The sequence below is a fragment of the Nicotiana attenuata genome, chromosome 12 (genome assembly GCF_001879085.1).
Source record: "Nicotiana attenuata strain UT chromosome 12, NIATTr2, whole genome shotgun sequence".
Taxonomy (NCBI): Eukaryota; Viridiplantae; Streptophyta; class Magnoliopsida; order Solanales; family Solanaceae; genus Nicotiana; species Nicotiana attenuata.
The window spans coordinates 44,423,442-44,438,137 of record NC_032000.1 but is presented as its reverse complement, the minus strand read 5'-3'; positions in this window follow the sequence as shown (position 1 = coordinate 44,438,137).

Here is a 14,696-nt window from a genome sequence, read left to right as displayed (position 1 = left end):
AAACCCTTAACTTCATTTGAGGGTTGGTTTTGGAACGTAAGTCCCCAAGTCTTTTATGGGGCAATCTGTATAAACTATTTCGTAGTTTTATGACTAAGTTCGTACTTAGTCTTAAGTATTTAAGAAGTTTTTTTTATGTTATTATCTTAGACTTCTGTTTATTCTATTCTTGCCTTTATTCTTAAGGACTTATAGAATAGTTTGCATTTTTGTTTTTCGAAAATGCTTCTGTCAATCTCATGACTAAATAATTTAAACATGAATTTTATAAAAGAGGGCCCTTTTATATTTCGACACTTAATGAAGAAGACGTCTCAACTTCAATGGTGTTATCATACGATAAAAGAAATAGGAACACACATGTTTCTTTTGAGATAACATTGACAAAAGATTTTTATATTTGAACTTTGTCCAGTTTTGAATAATGCTTTACATGTATTTGAATTACATCTATAACTTTCTCGTAACTGTTTTTCTTGTAACAAATTTTTAAGAAAAAATAATAAATACGAGGTTTTTCTTTATAACCCGTTTCAGAACAATAAATGCAAGGTTTTTCTTTATAACCTGCTTTAGTACATAGCTTTTACCCTAACTACAGTAAGGTTTTCTTTAGCCTTGGCTCGTGACTTCGTGACTTTTACTCTGCACTTGACTTTTTCAGGCTTGATTTCTCTTCAATCTTCTTTGCTTTCTTTATACATACTCGTGTATATTATGTAGTCCCCCAAGTATTTGAGTGTTAAAGTATGAAGCCTCGAGCACTTGATTGTTTCTCTCTTTTGGTCCTTTTCCTGAAAAGGAAAAACATACGGGACTCGGAGGTGCGATTTTAGATGAAGACTGCCTACATGTTTCTATCAGAATAATTGTAACCCTAGGCCAGGAATTTTAGTTTATTCCGGGTGCCTTACAGGTCGTGACTCATCATTTAGTACGGGTTAGTTTATTGCCTAGCATCTAAAAGCGTTAGTAAAATTTTAACAATTCAAAAAATAAATGAAAAATGGTGATACCTGACCGTGGGTATTCCTTAGAAGTAATATCTCTTCAAATGAACAGCATTCCAATGTGAAGGTAGTATTTTGCCATCCATTGTCTCCAATTCATATGCTCCCTTTCCTGCAATATCACGAACTCTATAGGGACCTTCCCAAGTTGGACTTAGTTTACCCGCGTTGGATGCCTTTGTAGACTGGAAAACCTTTTTAAGTACGAAGTCCCCAACTTTAAAGAATCTCAGGCATGCTTTCCTGTTGTAATATCGTTCTATGACTTGTTTTTGTGCTGCCATTCTTATTAATGCAGCTTCTCTCCTTCCTTCAAGTAAATCTAGATTGACCCGCATCTCCTTATCATTAGATTCTTCTGTCGCTTGTATGAACCGTCTGCTTGGTTCTCCTATCTCAACTGGAATTAAAGCCTCAGCTCCATAAACCAATGAAAACGGTGTTTCCCCTGTGCTTGTTTTTGTTGTTGTGCGATACGCCCATAAAACACCAGGTAGCACCTTTGGCCAATTTCCTTTTAATTCTTCCAAACTCTTCTTTAAATTATTGATAATAACCTTGTTTGTTGACTCTTCTTGCCCATTACCTACCGGATGATAAGGTGTGGACGTAATCCTTTTAATTTGCCAACTTTGAAAAAAATCTGTGATTTGAGCTCCTATAAACTGAGGACCATTATCACATACGATCTCCTTTGGTACGCCAAATCAGCATATGATGTTTCGCCAAATAAAATCTTTGACTTCCTTTTCTCGTACCTATTTGAAAGCTCCCGCCTCTACCCATTTAGTAAAATAATCAGTAAGTACGAGCAGAAATTTTACCTGTCCTTTTGCTTGTGGTAATGGACCTACGATATCCATTCCCCATTTCATGAATGGCCATGGTACAATGACCAGATGTAATAACTCTGCGGGTCTATGCATGTTGTTACCGTACCTTTGACATTTATCACATTTGGCCACGAAACTTTCCGCTTCTTCTTCCATTTTTGGCCAGTAGTAACCTTCCCTGATTAAGGTTCTTACCAATGATCTTCCTCCGGCGTGATTTCCACAATGCCCCTCGTGTATTTCCCTCATTGCGTACTCTGTTTGAGAAGGTCCGAGGCATCTAGCTAAGGGGCCACCGAACATTTTACGATATAGGTTGCCTTGATTTAAACAGTAGCGAGCAGCCTTTTTTCAAAGTGCATGGGCTTTTTTCTTGTCATCAGGGACGGTTCCATACTGCAAAAAAGCAACAATCTCATTCCTCCAAATCCCACGTTAAATTATTAAAATTTACCTCATTTTTATCAGGGTCGAGAGCTGAATGAAATAAATTAATAACCAAAGCGTTTGCATCGCTTGCCATGTCAGCCGCAGATGCGAGATTAGCTAAAGCGTCTGCTTCAAGATTTTCGTCCCTTGGTATTTGTGTAACTTTCCAGGTTTGAAATTGCTTTATTAACTCCCGCACCTTTTCTAAATATTGCTGCATCCTTGCTTCCCTGGCTGTATAAGTCCCCAGCATTTGATTAACCACGAGTTGTGAATCGCTCTTGATTATAATCTGATTTATGCCAAGTTCTCGTACCAATTCTAAACTTGCAATTGCAATCACAACCTCATACTCTGCCTCAATTGTTAGTTATAGAATGACATTTAATAGCTTGCCGTATGGTTTCACCCGTAGGTGGTACCAAAATAATCCCTAAACCTGCTCCCTTTATATTAGATGAACCGTCGGCGAATAAAGTCCAAATTTCTGGATTAGCTCCATTAAGCACCTGTAATTCTTTTTGTGCTTCTAATTGCATCCCCTGGCTAAAATCAGCTACGAAATCAGCTAACACTTGTGATTTTATAGCAGTTCTAGGTTGGAATGTGATTTCATATTCACTTAACTCTATAGCCCATTTGGCTAACCTACCTGATAACTCATGCTTTTGTAATATATTACGTAAAGGGTAGGCAGTTACTACAGCAATTGGATGACACTGAAAGCAAGGTCTTAATTTCCTAGATGCCATGATTAATGCAAGTGCAAGCTTTTCTAATTGAGGATACCGCGTTTCCGCATCTAACAGAGATTTACTAACATAATAGATAGGGGATTGTTTACCTTGTTCTTCTCGAACCAAAACAGCACTTACCGCTACTTCTGAAACAGCAAGGTAAATGAGCAGTCTTTCCCCAACCTTTGGTTTTGCTAGTAAAGGTGGATTTGATAAGTATGGTTTCAAATCCCTGAGTGCCTGTCGACATTCCTCATTCCGTTCGAAATGATCCTGCTTTTTAAGGGCTGAGAAGAATTTAAAACATTTCTCTGACGATTTAGAAATGAATCTTCCCAAGGCTGCAATCCTTCCTATTAATCTTTGAACTTCTTTCTTGCTCGAAAGTATATCAGGGATTTCCTTAATGGCCTGGTGTAGGATTCACCTCAATACCACGGTTAGAAACAAGAAAACCCAAGAATTTACCTGACGTAACACCAAATGCACATTTTTCGGGGTTTAACTTCATATTAAATTTTCGCAAAATCTTAAACGTTTCAGACAGATGCGATATATGATCTTTTGAATACCGAGTTTTAACAAGCATGTCATCTATGTATACCTCCATAGTCTTACCTAAATGCTCTTGAAACATTTTGGTAACTAACCTCTGATACGTTGCGCCTGCATTCTTTAGACCAAAGGGCATTATTTTGTAACAGTAAGTCCCCCTGTCTGTTATGAAGGAAGTTTTTTGTTCATCTCCTGGATCCATTTTAATCTGATTATACCATGAATATGCATCTAAAAAACTTAATAGTTCATGACCTGCAGTTGCATCAATCAATTGATCTATGTGTAGCAGTGGAAAAGAATCTTTAAGGCAGGCTTTATTAAGATCTGTGTAATCTACGCAAACCCGCCACTTACCGTTCTTCTTTGGAACTACAACAGTGTTAGCTAACCAGTTAGGATACTTTACCTCACGAATAGAACCAATTTTTAGCAATTTTTGGACTTCTTCTTGAATCACCTGATTCTTGAAAGTTCCTTGCTTTCTTTTCTTTTGCTTGACTGGGGGATATGATGGATCTTCATTTAGTTTATGAGTCATCACCTCCATGGTGTCCCTGTCATGTCAGAATGGGACCAAGCAAAACAGTCTGCGTTAGCTTTTGAAAATTCAATCAACTTACGTTTCATATTCGGGCTAAGATTGGCTCCTATATACATTTTTCTCTCTAGCCAGTGTATAAACAAAACCACAGCCTCCAGCTCTTCTATCGTCGTTTTGATGTTTTTATTTTCTTCTGGTTCTTGAATAGAATCGGGCCTTGAATCTACATCTGTTTGCTCTTGTTCAGTTAAGGTTGACGCTATGTTATCCTCAACTGGATTCTGTAATTGCTATTTTTCTTCACCCTTCGTACTTGAATCTGCCACGGAGTTGATGCTCCTGGATGTCTGTTGATCTCCCCTGATTTGACAGATTCCCCATGGCGCTGGGAATTTAATGACTTGATGCAAGGTTGAAGGAACAACATCCATTTCGTGGATCCATGGTCTCCCAAGAATCATATTGTAAGCCATCTCCATGTCTACTACTTGGAACTTTGTATCTTTGACGACTCCTTCAGCGAATGTGGTGAGTGTTACCTCTCCTTTCGTGACGACGCTGGAATTATCAAACCCAGATAGAGTATGTGCCTTTGGTATTACTTTATCTTCAGCTTGCATCTCACGTAATACTCTTAATAGAATAATGTTTACGGAACTGCCTGGATCAATCAAAACTCGTTTCACATTAGTATCGTATACAATTAAAGATATTACCAGTGCATCGTTATGAGGGGTTAACACACCATCTGCATCTGCATCATTGAATGTAATGTTGTCTTCCTCTAAAACATGCCGCACCCGTTTCCCTTGGGTAATTGTTACTTTGGAAATTTTGTTAGCTGCAGTATATGATATACCATTGATGTCTTCACCCCCACTTATAACGTTGACAGTTCTTTTGGGGGAAGGTGGTTTTGGAGGCTCCTGTCTGTTCTTCATGTAAGCTTGCTTGCCTTTCTCACTGAACAACTCAGTAAGATATCCTTGTTTTAATAAGTGATCAACTTCGCTCTGAAAAAAATCTGCAATCTGCTGTTTTATGTCCGTGGTCGTTATGAAACTCGCACCAATGATCAGGATTGCGCCTATTTGGATTTGATCTCATCTCCTTTGGCCATCGAACCTTATCTCCCATGCTTCTCAAAACGGCTACGAGCTCGGAGGTGCTGACATTGAAGTTGTAACCACTGAACCTCGCTTTTAAATTTCGATCATCATCTCGTGACTCATGGTTGTTTCGCTCGTTCCTAAATCTTGATGAAGAACTGATTCTGTGTTTCTAGAGTTATGATCGTACCTTTGGTGATCTTGCTTTGATCGTGAGTCTTTTCCCGCAGGTCCCATATAAGGCTCGTACCTATTTTTACCGGATCTTTTTTCGGACTCTGCACGTCTCGAACTTACCTTTTCTTCTTTTTGAAATCGTGGGACGGTATCTTCCTCAATCCTCAGCTTCGTGCTATACCTGTTATAAACATCATTCCACGTTGTAGCGGGAAAATTCTCGAAGGCTTTCCTTGAGTTTTCTCGTAGCTTCCGAGCTTTTTTCATTCAAATTACTTATGAAAGTTATAGCCGCCCAGTTGTCAGGTACACGTGGCAATGTCATTCTTTCACGTTGAAATCTGTCTACGAATTCCCTAAGTAGTTCTGAGTCCCCTTGCTTGATTTTGAAAATATCCTCCATTCTTTTCTCTACTTTTTGAGCTCACGAGTGTGCTTTGATAAACGAATCTGCAAGCTCAGCAAAAGAATTTATAAAATTTTCGGGTAAAAGAGAATACCATGTTAGCGCTCCTTTGGTGAGTGTTTCACCAAATTTTTTGACTAATACTGATTTAATCTCCTGCTTAGTCAAATCATTGCCTTTTATGCCCGTTGTGAATGCAGTCACGTGGTCTCGTGGGCCTGTTGTTCCATCATATTTTGGAATATCAGGCATTTTGAACTTTTTTGGAATTGGAAGTGGAGCAGCACTTGGCTTCCAGGGTTGTTGCGAATATCTATCCATATCTACCCCTTTGATTATATGTGGCACCCCGGGTATCTGCTCTATGCGTTTACTTTGCTCCTTGAGCTGTTTCTGCAAGGTTAGTACTAAAATTTGTAAATCGGAATTAAATACATTACCTGGTTCTCTCTCCTGTGATTCACTGGGAGTTCCTCCACCGCCTGAGTTAACAAGCCCAGAACGAGGGTTTTCCAAAGTGTTGTTATTTGGAGTAGGTGTGGGTGTTGCAACAGGTAACTGATTAACAAGTGCCTCAACGGCTTTATTGACCTGAGCAACAATTAATTTCTACACAACCTCATCAACAACTTCAGCATTTTCAAATTGAGCATGCTCGTTTATTTGAGACCCATCAGGAGTACCCTCACGAGATTGTCGTGGTGAACCGCGTGGAGTAGGAACTTGACCGTTAATATTATGTGGATCTCCCTGATTTTGTTGATTCATCTGGTTTCCTTGAGTGTTACCATTATTGTTCGACATAGTTGATGCGACAAGGAAAGTTAAGCGAAGAGAAAATAGATTATCAGATTCCCGGTAATGGAACCAATTTGTTTAACCAAAAAATGGGATTTTAGTCAAAGCTATAATTTAGAAGAACTCGGGTTACTGATAATCAAGAAAATGAATGAAAAGAAGTAATTCCGGATAGCAAGATGATAATCAAGAGAAAACAAATAAATCAATGTCTATTCCAATAGTCTTTCGTGTCCCTACAACTGATCATACATCTCCCTTTTATAGATACCTTTGGAAACATACGTTTTCCTTATAATGAGGCTATTATGAGTAATTAAAGACGTTGAATGTTACGTTACACAATCATTACATTTAAAACATATTCTCTAACGTATTCAGCATTTAATACCCATAAAATGCTGTATCCATACTCTTTTCCATTGTCAGATTCATTCCTTCTGATTCTCGAATATAAATGACTTAAATAGGTACGGGCGCCGAGTTATTTGTCTGATTGCCCGGGCCTCTTCCTCTTTCTTTGCTCGCTCCTGTTGCACCTCATGACTCTTGGCTAATTGCAATTCTTTGACCATTTGACCAATCCACGTGTCTTGACACATCACCTTTAAATATAAATATAATTTTTCCCAATACAATATCTTTGGACTAGTCATCCATGGACCAATCTTATAGATTCTATTAATGCAAAATTAAAATTCTTTACTAACCTGAAAATAGGGACATATCTGGCGGCTAATAATTGGCTGTCTCCCTATTTTCTTCATAATAATACTTTGATAGTGACCGACAACAGTTAGTACTCTTCATTCTTAACCAAAGGTCTCGAGTTCACGTTTCGGGTATGAAATTGTCTTTGTTAGTGAGCCCTTTACCCTCAAATATAGGACTTCTCATTGCGAATCCTGATTTAATTGAACTCAATGCACGGTATAGTGAGTGATCTTATTTATCTCACTACATTCCTGGATAATCAGTTAATCTTCGTAATAGCCGTGAATTATCAATTACTCCCTCCGGTCCAAAATAAGTGATTTTTTGGCCTTTTTCTTGTGGTCCAAAATAAGTAATTTTTCCAGATTTCAAGAATGAATTAATTAATTTTTTCCTACATTGTCTTTGAAGTAAATGGTGTTGGAATATGTGTTAGGAGTGTTTATGTGAGATAGTAAAGGTTAATATGGTCAATTCCATTGCTAATTAATGCTAAAAGGTGAATTTCTTAATTTGTGTGAAAACATCCAAAAAATCACTTATTTTAGACCGGAGGGAGTAAATGACATGGAAAAAAATACATGTACAAGAATTCTTGGGGAGGCCTCACATAGTACAAGGATTTTTCGATAATCACAAATTAGGATATAACTAAGGACAAATATTGAAAATAGCGTCACAAAGCCATATATTCCACTATCAATAACAATAATGTCGAGTTAAACTGGCCCATAGATATTTAATTTGAAAATAGTAGTAGGATATTAAATTTGAAAATCAGCTTATTCTTTTTCAGGGAGGACAAATTAACTAAGTCAGAAAAGGGAGGACAAATTGCTTGAAATATAAAACACTTAGAGATGTGATCTAGAAGAAAATGACTAGTAAGACTCCTAACTCAGGAAAAAAGTTTGTGGAAATCAGCATTTTCATGAGAGAAAGTTCATATACAAAAAAAAAAAAAAAAGGAATAGAGGAGGTATCAAATTAAAGAAGTGTATGAGTGATAGTTTATATTGCATTAATTAATGATAAAGCATTTAAATTATATATCTTGTCCGTATAATGAACTTTTTATTTTTAGCTGTCGTAGCAGGCAACCAATTTTATTTTCAAGATTATATATTTTTACATTTAAGGAGGTTTATCTATAGATATCTAAGTAAAAATAGCTGTCCAGAAAATTTATTCCACTAACTTATTTTATTCTACCTTTGGTAATTCTAGTAGTGATTCGGATTTAACTTATTATATACATTAACTTAATTAGCATCGTTTAATGCGCTTGGAAACTGGTCGTATAGTTCTTAAAATTGACCAATGTGAAAATAATATTCTCATCACATGATTTTTGATGTTTATTAACTTGATCCTAATATCAACACTTCTAAACTTATTGTATTAACTTTGGTAATTCTAGTAGTGATCCGATTTTACTTATTTTATACATTGACAATATAAAAGACTTGTATGTTTGGCCAAAAAGTATAACACTCTTTGTTAAACTAATTAAAAGATTGCCCCTAAGGTCTATAAATAAAGAGGGAAAACTTCTCAATGGAACTTTTGCATTCTCTGATTTCTTCAACCTTGCACTCGCTTCCCTTTCTTCTTCTTGCGTTCTAGCACCCTGCAACTGCAGCCGTTGCCACCCTTTCTTCTTTTTCTGCTCCACTGTATACATATTAGCGGAGAATGGCTAACGCGACCCCCAATGCTGAGATGATCTCTGACCCTACTCCATTATCGGTGGCCATGCCTTCCGGTGGCGGAGAATCAATGGTTATAGAGGATGAGAGCTTCCCCACCGTGGAAGAGATCATTCCTTGTAACCCTACTTCCAGATCCGACTTCTCTGAAGAACCGGCCCATGAATTGGAGTTTGCGAAGTCTGAGATGGAGGCAAAGCACCTCGTCGCCCTTAGGACCAAATATGGCATTCCTGCCCACGTTGACCTGGTTCCGGCTGGAGATGACGTGGTTTAAGTTCACCGGCCTGGGTATTGTGCGTTTTATGCCTACCCATTCTAGATAGGTTTTTCTCTTCCTCTTCCTCCGTTGGCGGAGGATTTCTGCCGCTACTACAGCATCTGCCCGGCACAACTTCTCCCTACCTTTACAAGATTTTTCTTATGTTGGTGAAGTTCGCGGAGCTGGCCTGCTGCGAAGTCTCTATCCGTCATCTACTGCACCTCTTCGGACCGAGCTTCCAAAGGGGCACGATGATTCACCTCCGCCATCGCGGAACCAAAGGGTTGGTGGCGGGGATGGATGATAGGACGGACCGCCAGTTTTGGGCCCATTACTTCTTCATCAAGACCGAGCACGTGGTGGTGAACCCTAGCGAATTTCCTGAACAATGGAATTTTTCTCGTAACTGTCATTATTTGGAGTACCTTCTTTCCCTTCTCTTCATGTTTCGTGACTTGTTACGTTGTTTTTATTTTTGTAGCTGAGAGGCATCCCCCTTCTTTAGTCGCCGTTATCAGTGACTGGGTGGCCCGCATATTGCCTCACACCGTAGGGATCCGTGACTAGGTGTCCTTCAACAAGAGGTTCGGGCTCAAACCTTCGACCGGTAAGTTGGGTTTCACCCTTATAACTATTTCGCTCTTGTTGTGGTGCGCTTCTTTCTGCTGCTTATGATTTTCTTTTGACGCCAGGTCGGAGAACTTCTAAGAAGGCGAAGGCTCCTGTACCCGCATTTCGCCAGCCGGTTGCTTCAGCTGGGATGTAGTTTGTATTGGCCGAGTCGGTGCGAAATACTTCTTCCCAGACTCCGGTTTTAAGCGAGCCTGGTCTTCAGAAGGCCACTCCATCAGCGGAGGTCCCGGCCTGCCCGGTGTTTCGTTTAGTGGATGAATCTTCCCCCGGCGAGGAGGAAACGACACCGTTGAAAAGGCGACGAGTAGAGGCTGTGGCCACACCTGAGCGGGCAATAATTGTGGACGTGGAAGCGGTGTGCCCTTCAGCTGCGGGGACCGCTCTCCCACCAGAGGTTGTCGCGGAAGATAGGCCGTTAGAGATGACGGAGGCTGCTGCGAAAAGGGAAACACCAGGGGCAGCCGAGGTTGGCTCTTTGTCTGCTGGTGGTAGAGGGAAAACGGTCGCGTGGAGGATGACGGGTCCGATTCTAATATAGACCCTGAGGAGGTGCGTACTTTCGAGGAGAGATTTACTCGAGTGGAGGTGAGGACCGAGGGGTCCACTCGAAATATTGTCATCCCCTTGGATTTCAACTTGTTGGTCAACTCGGAGCATGTGGTTACGACTTTGGCCCCCTATGCGCGGAGTCCGAGAATAGGACCTTGCAGACGTTGAAGGATGCGGACCTATCGTTAGGCATTTTCGGGATGGCCCTGCGAGTAAGTCTTCTCTTAACATTTTAATTTCTTCTTTCCTTTACGTTATTTTCCTTTGCTGACCCTTCTTTGTCTGTTTATCAGACTCTCATCCTGGAGATTAAGAGCGCCCGTCGGGAGGAGAAGAGGACGGCTCTCTATAAGAAGATGGAGTCAAAATACAGAGAGTACCGTACCAAATACAAGGCCTTGGTTCGCATGCTTGGTGAGGATGCTTTGTTCCGAACTCTCCGTGACGATCCGAGGAAGAAGAATGAAGAGTTGAAGGAGAAGGATGATGAGCTCATGAGGGTTATTGGCAGGTGCAGTGATCTCGAAGAGATGTTGAGGACCAAAAATGATGGGCACGAGGTGAGCAAGGGGGTCATGGTCGAATGCGTCGACCTCCAAGCTCAGGTGACGTCCTTACGGGCCAAGCTTGAGCAGAGCAAAACTACAGCTAACGGCTTAAGGGATGAGCTGGCTGCCAAAGCTGCGGAGTTGGAGCGGATTGAGAGAGCTAGAATGGCCGCTTGTACGAGAAGTGGGTCCATGCTCAGTCGTCTACCTCTCATGCTTCCACTTATCCCAATGTCCCACAAGATTTGTACGAGAAGTGGGTCCATGCTGAGACTCATCTTGACATATACAGGGTTCTGATGGCGGCTGGGAAAGCCTCTGAGGCGGAGTCTGAGGATGCTCGTGTTAAGGCACGTGCAGCTCGTGCCGCTTGTGGCTATGACCCCGGCACGCTCGGGATGGATGATGACGAAGAGGATTTGGACGGGATTGAGACAGATGCTTGGTACGATGACGAGTATTCAAATGCCGAGGGCGTCTGTGGTGATGGCGATGGGGGAGTGGCGACCGAATAGTGTATTTTTTTCTGTACTTTTGTTCTTTTTTGTTTGTTTTGCGGGCACTTGTGTAGCCCCTGTAAGATGAAATTTTGCAAATGATATTGCTTTTGTTTTCTATTTTTAAACTTCTTATTTTTCCCTTGAATGTTTTCTGTCTTGGTTGTGATTTCACTTGCGATTTCCCTTAGGTCGACTGCGAGTCGAGTTGGTTCGAGGTTGAATGTCGACTTGTGTTTTTAATTAAACAAAGTCGAAACATAAGTTGCCTCGAGCAAGGTCGAATATTGATTTTAAATTGATTTGAACGAGGTCGAATGTAAGTCGATTCGGTGAAGTCGAGTGTTTAACTCTGAGTGATTCGAACGAGGTCGAATATAAGTCGATTCGAGGGAGGTGGAATGTTAATTAATTCGAACAAAGTCGATTGTGAGTCGATTCGAGCGAGGTCGAATGTTTGACTCTGAATAATTCGAACGAGGTCGAGTATAAGTTGATTCGAGCGAGGTCGAATGTTAATTAATTCGAACAAAGTCCATTATGAGTCGATTCGAGCGAGGTCGAATGTTAATTAATTCGAACAAAGTCGATTGTGAGTCGATTCGAGCAAGGTCGAATGTTTGACTATGAATAATTCAAACGAGGTCGAGTATAAATCGATTCGAGCGAGGTCGAATGTTTTACTCTGAAATTGGCGTAATATATAGATTTAGCGGAGAAATGAGAAACTCATGTGTTTGCGTATTTTGCTTTGTTTGTACATTCATTGGAGAAGTTTACATGTTTTTGCTCTGTTCATGCATGCATTGGAGAAGTCCCAGTCTATTTAGTCCTTCATCAGCCGACTTGGAGAGGTTGTCGAGAGGTTGAGCGATGAACTTATACTTAACTTTGAGATGCCCTCTTCGTCTCCTCGTTAAAAAATCTTCCCGAGAAAACCCAATTGGGATAAAACTCGGGCGAGGGAAAAAGAGTACGACATGGAGAACGTCTTGTTTTTAGAAGTTGAAGTATTTGAGGTGAGCAACGTTCCAATTGTTCGGTAGCACTTTCCCCTCCATTGTTTCCAGTTAGAACGACCCTTTGCTTGCTACCGCCGTGATTTTGTATGGGACATCCGAATCAGTCCCCAGTTTGCCTTCTCGTGGATCTTTGTTCGCCTGCGTTTTGGCTTTGAGTACGTAGTCCCCGACTTTGAGTGTCCTGACTTTGGCTTTTTTGTTGTAGTATCGCTCTGCTTGTTGCTTTTGGGCCACCATTATTATGTAAGCCATATCTCTTCGTTCTTCGGCCTCATCGAGATCTTGCCTTCTGTTCTCATTGTTGCTTGGCCTACTTTCATTTGAGTATCTTAGGGTTGGTTTCCCGACCTCAACTGGTATCATTGCATCAGTCCCATAGACTAGTGAGTATGGCGTTTCCCCTATGCTTGTCTTTGGCGTGGCGATATGCCCATAACACTTCTGGCAACACTTCTGGCCACAGTCCCTTAGCGTTTTCTAGTTTCTTTTTCATGATATTAAATATTGTTTTGTTGGAGGATTCGGCTTGGCCGTTGGAGGCGGGATGATATGGCGTGGAGAGTATTCTTTTGATGTGCCATTTCTCGAAGAACTCGGTGACCTTTTTCCTTGTGAACTGAGGTCTGTTGTCACAACTGATTTCCTTGGGAATGCCGAAGCGACATACGATGTTCCGCCATATGAAGGCGATCACTTCTTGTTCGCGTATTTGAGCAAATGCCATGCTTCGACCCATTTAGAGAAATAGTCAGTTAAAACCAAAAGAAATCGCACATTACCTCGTCCTTCGGGGAGTGGGCCGACGATATCAATTCCCCATTTGATGAAGGGCCAGGGCGACATGACTGAGTGGATGTGTTCTACAGCTTGGTGGATCATGGGGGCGTACTTCTGGCATGGTTCGCATCTTTTAACGAAATCGGCTGCTTCCTTTTTCATTATGGGCCAGTAGTAGCCTGCTCGTATGAGGCATCTGACTAGAGCTCGATTGCCGGTGTGAGCTCCGCAGTGGCCCTCGTGTACTTCTTCTAGGACGCACCGCGTTTGATTTGGTCCTAAGCACTTTGCCAGGGGACTACCAAATGCTCTTTTGTACAAGTCGTTATTGACAATGCTGTACCTGGCCGCCTGCATTCGAAGCTTCTTGGCTTCTTTTTTGTCAGGTGGGAGTTCTCCGTCCTGCAAGTATGAGATAATACGATTGCGCCACATTTATTGATCGTACCTCGATTTGATCTATTGATGAATGGAGGAGAGTGACCACGTACCCATATCCGGTTATGCTTCTGCTGGCTGCTGCCAGTTTGGCGAGGCCATCCGCTTCGATGTTCTTCGCTCGGGGTATTTGGTCGAGCTGGCATTCATCGAACTCGGGTAGTAGTTTGCAGATTTCGGCCTGGTATTTCTGTAGCCGTTGCCCTTAATTTGGAAAGTCCCTGTGACTTGGTTGACGACGAGTTGTGAGTCGCATCGAAGGATGACTCGCCGTGCTCCGTACTTTAGTGCCAATTTTAACCCTACAATCACCGCCTCATACTCGACCTCGTTGTTAGTCATCAGGGCATCGTATGGACTGGCGAACCATTTCGCCTGTTGGGACTTCGAGCACGAGTCCCAGTTCATATCCTGATGTGTTAGAAGCGCCATCGGTGTACAAAACCTATGGTCGTGCACTTTGGTGGAAATAATGGCGGTTTCCCTTTCAACCTCGGACATTATCTTCGCATTGAAGTCGGAGACGAAGTCGGCTAGAACTTGCGATTTTATCGCTGTTCGCAGTTGATAGGTTATATCGTGCTCGCTCAGCTCTATGGCTCACTTGGCCAATCTGCCCGACAATTGGGGTTTGTGTAAGATACTCCCTAATGGAAAAGTCGTGACAACCGAGATGGGGTGGAATTGGAAATAAGGTCAAAGCTTTCGTGAAGCTACGACCAGGGCCAGAGCTAACTTCTCGAGGTGGGGGTACCTCGTTTCAGTGTCGACCAAACTTTTGCTAATATAATAGATTGGATATTGCATACCTTCATTTCTCGTACCAGGACTGCACATACTGCGACACGGACACAGCCAAGTAGACAAGGAGGCACTCTCCGGGTTCTGCCTTAGCGAGCAATGGTGGCGAAGACAGGTAGGCCTTCAGTTCCTTTAAGGCATTGATGCA